The 5,696-nt window shown below is 34.8% G+C and overlaps 1 non-coding gene across 1 annotated transcript; it reads left to right on the top strand.

Annotated features, from left to right (window-relative positions):
- The first annotated feature begins 1,912 nt into the window (after nt 1-1,912).
- On the top strand, nt 1,913-2,019 carry LOC133813241 (small nucleolar RNA R71). The gene has a single exon (XR_009884274.1). It is a non-coding gene; the product is annotated as a small nucleolar RNA R71 (small nucleolar RNA).
- Nucleotides 2,020-5,696: the final 3,677 nt, after the last annotated feature.

The raw sequence follows: 5,696 nt of genomic DNA, 5'->3' as shown, positions 1-5,696 counted from the left end.
GTGTCTCGTTCTTCCCCAAGTAAACATATTTGAGATGCTCTGGAAGTGGCTTCAATTCAAGTGTAGGAGCTTGAATAATTGATGGCTGCAATTTCTCATTAGAAATCGACAAATTAAGAAATGCAACCTTCTTAAAAGTCTTGTCAAAACCACTATTGAGTGTGGTTATGACATCCATGATCTCATGAGACAAATCTTCATCGGTCAACACAAGATGCTCTCTCAACGCAACCTCCAAACAATCTTCACTATGTAAATCTAAAACTCGTTGAGAAAGGATATCACATCAAGAGAGTAAACCGCGTGTACATCACTTGGATACCTCATAGCCTCAAAAATATTAAATTGAATTGTCTCCCCATCAAATTCCATGGTCAACGTACCGTCATGCATATTAATCTTAGTTCTCGCAGTTTTCATGAATGGTCTCCCCAACAAAATTGGAGTGGAGCATGGAATAGATTCATCTTCCATGCCAAGAACATAAAAATCAGCCGGAAACACCAATTCATTTACTTGAACTAAAACATCTTCTATTACACCCCTGGGATAAGCATTCAACCTATCAGAAAGTTGAATAATCACCCCTGTTTCTTCAAGTGGACCGGGATTCAATGAAGCATAAATGGAGAATGGCATGACATTGATAGAGGCTCCCAAATCCAACATACAACGCTCAATTCTTTTATTACCAATAGTGCAAGGGATAGTAAAAGTACCAGGATCCTTACACTTTAGTGGAAGCTTCTTTTGAAGAACTGCGGAAACATTCTCCCCCACACAAACTTTTTCATTACCCCTCAACTTACGCTTATTAGTGCACAACTCTTTCAAAAACTTGGCATAGCGTGGCACTTGTTTAATAGCGTCAAGAAGAGGAATATTCACTTCTACCTTTCGGAAGGTATCAAGAATTTCCTTGTCAACCTCTTCCTTTTTAGTCTTCTTTAGTCTGCTTGGGAATGGAGGTGAAATGACAAAAGTAGGCTTAGGGCTTAGTTGTGTAGGGGTGGTTGGCTTTGGAGGAACATCTTCATTAACTGAGCAATCAACTTGTGGCTTGGATGACAATTTACTGGGCATTGGAGGACTAGGTGGATCATATTGCGTCCCACTTCGCAAAGTTACTACACTAGCATTCTCCTTGGGATTCATCTCAGGTTGTGAAGGAAATTTATTTGACAGATGAGCTTCCAACCTGTTATATGATGCTGCTAATTGTCCCACCTGATTCTCCAAACTTTTGATGGAAGCTTGGGTGGTTTGTTGAAATTGAAGAGTATTTGTAGCAAGTGCATTGATTAAATCCTTAGTAGAAGGTTTGGCACTTGGTGGTGGAACAGCTTGCGGTGCTTGTGATGGTCGAGGTACAAAATTATTTTGAGACCTTTGTTGTATAGTGAAACCAGGTGGTCTCGCTGATGTTGGTTGTGGAGCTTCCCATAACGAAGGTTTGGATGATCACGCCAGCCAGGATTATAAGTTTGTGAAAATGGTTCATAATACATCTGACGTAATTGACCAGGGAAATTTCCTACAGCATTAACACCATCAGTTTCTCCCTCCACTAGAGTAGGGCAAGTATCAGTAGGGTGCCCCACAACTTGAAAGATTCCACATGGCCGCACCTGTTGGCCTAAAGCTAGTTGTTGGACCACTGCAGTTAATTGAGCCAATTTTTGACCCAGTTGATTAGCATTAGAGGTGCTCACTTCATTAGCTGATTTGGGCGGTGGAACAGGATCTTGACGAATGCCAAACCATTGTGAGTTAGCAGCCATATTAGAAATCAAGCTCCTGGCTGCAGCAGGAGTCTTATCAACTAGTGCACCCCCCACTGGCTGCATCAATCATACTCCTATCCAGTGATTGTAATCCTTCATAAAAGTACTGAATGAGGAGTTGTTCACTTATCTGATGATGAGGGAAACCAGCACACAACCTCTTAAATCTCTCCCAATATTCATACAAAGACTCTCCTGTATACTACCTTATACCACAGATCTCTTTCTTGATGCTTCCAACTTTAGATGCTGGAAAGTATCGTTCTAGGAACATAGTCTTCATACCATTCCAAGTTTCAAAAGTACCAGGTGGAGGATAGTACAACCACTCTTTAGCTGTATCCTTTAGGGAGAAAGGAAAAGCTCGTAGCTTAATTTGTTCCTCAGTCACTGCAGCGGGTTTCATACTAGAACAGACAATATGAAACTCCTTCAAATGTTTATTCGGATCCTCACCAGGCAGCCCATGGAAAGAAGGCAATAAGTGGATGAGGCCCGATTTTAGCTCAAAGTTTACATCCAACGGTGGATACTGGATGCATAATGGTTGTTGGTCAAGATTTGGCGCTGCCAACTCTTTCAATGTCCTTTGCTGGGCCATTGTTCTATAGGATCGAACTGAATCGTCAGAATCAGATTCGTTGTCAGACGGTAATGGCACTTTAACAGGATTGACTTGTGGAGCAAGACGTTGAAAGAGTGGATTATCGGTAATAATCCTTGAAGAACGAGAAGCTGACGATGACTCAAGATATTGTTTAAGCCGAGATAACCTTTCTTGAGTATCGTCTTCACCAGACATATACACCTGATAATTCCACAATAAAAACTAATGAGTCACATATAAAGAAATTTGAATAACAAAGAGAATAACAATAGTCCCCGGCAACGGCGCCAAAAATTTGATGGCTGTCGTATACCACACAAATTTAACAATGATTTTTCTTTCAATACTTCCAATTATTTCAGTATAATAGCAAGCATAGGTCGAACCCACGAGGACTATCGTTCACTTTATTATTCAAGAATTAACACTAAAACTTAAAAGGGGATTTTGATTTTTAACTCAAAATTAAATAGCATAAACTAGAAAGCAATTAAAGATTGATATTACGATATTAAGAAACAGTTAAAGGTTAATCTACACCCTCAAAAATCATTCCTAATCACTAATAATAAATATTATTCCAATTTCTCAATGAAACTATTAACCCTGCAGATAACGCTGAAGCAGTCAATTATCCCAGTCTCCCTAATATAAGAAATCAAGGCGAAGCGCTCAATAATTTGCTTTTTTATCTAAGCAATAAATCTATGAAGCATACAATCTATTTAATTTAGATAAAGCATTAATTCCTATGGAAACAAGTTAATCTAGGCAATAAATTAATGAAGCATATAATTCATTTAACCTAGGTTCTATTTTTCATCACAATCAACAATTCTTTTGACATCACTATCAATTGCAATTTATCACAAACTCTTAGAATCCTAAACTATTAGGTGAGTAGTAATTCTAAGATGACAATTGAACAATGTAAAACCTTAATTAGTTGGCCACCTAACAAGAAATTACAAGATTCATAACATTCAATTGGAAAAATAGAATCAATCTAATATTGAGAGAAATTAAAGAACAATATTCATTATCAATAATCAAGAATTCATGTCTTGGGTTTTGAATTAACCCTTAACCTGAAAAGAACCTACTCCATAATTTTAATCATATTCACAAACATAATTATAATTAAAATTAAAGAGATTAAGGGAAGAAAAGAAACTAGATTGATGAACAAAAGTAATGTAGTCTTGTAGTCTTCTCTCCAGCCCTTTCTCAGTCTTTTTCTCTCTTAAAACCGTAATAAAGATCCCTCTCAAATTAACCCTAATCATCCTTTATATTCTCAATTAAATTCTAATTAAAAAGTAATAAAAAATCTGAAAACGACGTCGCAAGCCGCGGCCTGGCACCCTAGGCAGCGGCCTGTCTGGAAGAAAAAATTCTGAAACTGCAATTCCATTTAAAGTGCCGCGGCCTGAGTTTTATGAGCCTCGGCCTACCTCCAATTTATTCAATTCTTGATCTTAGATAGCTTCCACGTTGCCACCACTTCCACACTTCAATCCCCAAAAGCTTTGAATACTCCTACAACTTTATTTTAACTACACTTATCATCAAAATGTCAAATTTATCATCATAAAACGCAACGTAGAAAATATGTTGTAGAATCACGAAACTTAGTTAAAACTATAAAAAATGCTATCATAACACCATCCAAGCATAGAAAAACTTAACAAATATTAATACAAAAATGACCTTATCAACATTTAAGTTCAAACGACTTGTGTAGGAGGTTAAGCACTATTTTAAACACACAGTGTACGGTCTTAGTTATCCAGGGCGTTACATTACAATTTTAGTAACTTATTATAAAAAGTTGTAACATGTTATCAATATATAAATTTCTAATTTAAAATTTTAATTTTGGAATAAAATTTGTATTTCTAACTATAAAAATTAAACTACTTATTTACTAAAATAATAATTATGTGATTATAATGTAAGTAATTAATAAATTAATTTTGGACACTTTAGTCCTAATTTAAATTTTTAGAATTTTTGTTTTGAAATAATTATTCTTCTATCATTTAAACTATTAAGATCACGGGAAATGGATGGTATAAATTTTATACCAAATTTAGCTAAACAAATGAGAAAGTATTATATTTGACCCAATTTTTATAATTGTGCTCCAATGCATATAGTGCAAATTAACTCAAAAAATTGTTGTGGAAATTATGTACCATGCAAGTGCACGTAATTTATAACATGTAATGCATTGATAAATATGACTATTGTCCCACAAAGATTGACAATTAATTACCAACAATTAATTTATCTTTCTATTTGGCTAATAAAAAATTGGATTTCAAAAATAACTTAAATTAACAATTGAAAAATAAGAGAAAGCAAATAGCAATTAATTAAATTGATGAAAAACCTAGGGTATTTAATTTCATCATTTACCCACTCTATTATATCATCAATACAATTTTTAATATTCCTCTTCTCCTTGTGATAGTGGGTTTACAAAAGCAATCTATATTCTTACTATGATATATAAATCTCAACCTATGCAAACTTTCTACATCTTTGTGAGAAGTTTCAACATGCAACAACAAAAACCTAAAACTACATAAACCATACAAGTACTCTGGTCCAATATTGAAATTTGTGTATAAACAATTATAGCATAATTAATTCTCAGATTTTGAATTAAAAACATATGAATCATGCAATAGATGACCAATCAATTACAAACATTAAACACAAATTGAATAGAACACACTTATGAAGAAGAAGTCATAAAACTTGCATTGAATAATAATAAAGTATCAAAAGACTACACTAAACCCCTGGAAAATAAAATTAGTTCATGTTCATAGCAAAGCATCCATGAAAGTAATTAAGAAGTGAATAAAACTAAAAAAGACAAATAAAGAAAAACTAGTTGTAGATCCAATTCCACTCTCCACAATAGCCTCCAAAGTGTTTACGAGTTTAGAGCTCTGAAAAACTTTACCCAATTTGCATCTAATGATGTATTTATAGTGTTAATTAGGTTAAAATCATGAAATTCCAAAATTTCCCTTTCTTAATCGCAAGAAATAAACTTTCTAGGCACCTGGAGCATTGCTACACTCCTCCAGAGCGATCGCGTTGCTTGCGTCATTTGAGCTAGCCGACTTTGAGCGCAATCATGCTACTCTCCTGATGCGATCGCGGTGCTTCCCTCCAAATGCATATTTGTTGGAAATTTATGGCTTTACACTTTTTTAATCAACAATGCATAGTAGGAAAAGTTCAATATTACAAACCCTAGATGCTATTCAAGAACCTTATTCAAACTA

Source organism: Humulus lupulus, chromosome 1 (assembly GCF_963169125.1).
Source record: "Humulus lupulus chromosome 1, drHumLupu1.1, whole genome shotgun sequence".
Lineage (NCBI taxonomy): Eukaryota > Viridiplantae > Streptophyta > Magnoliopsida > Rosales > Cannabaceae > Humulus > Humulus lupulus.
The sequence above is the reverse complement of the archived record's forward strand: the minus strand, read 5'-3'. Positions and strand labels throughout refer to the sequence as shown.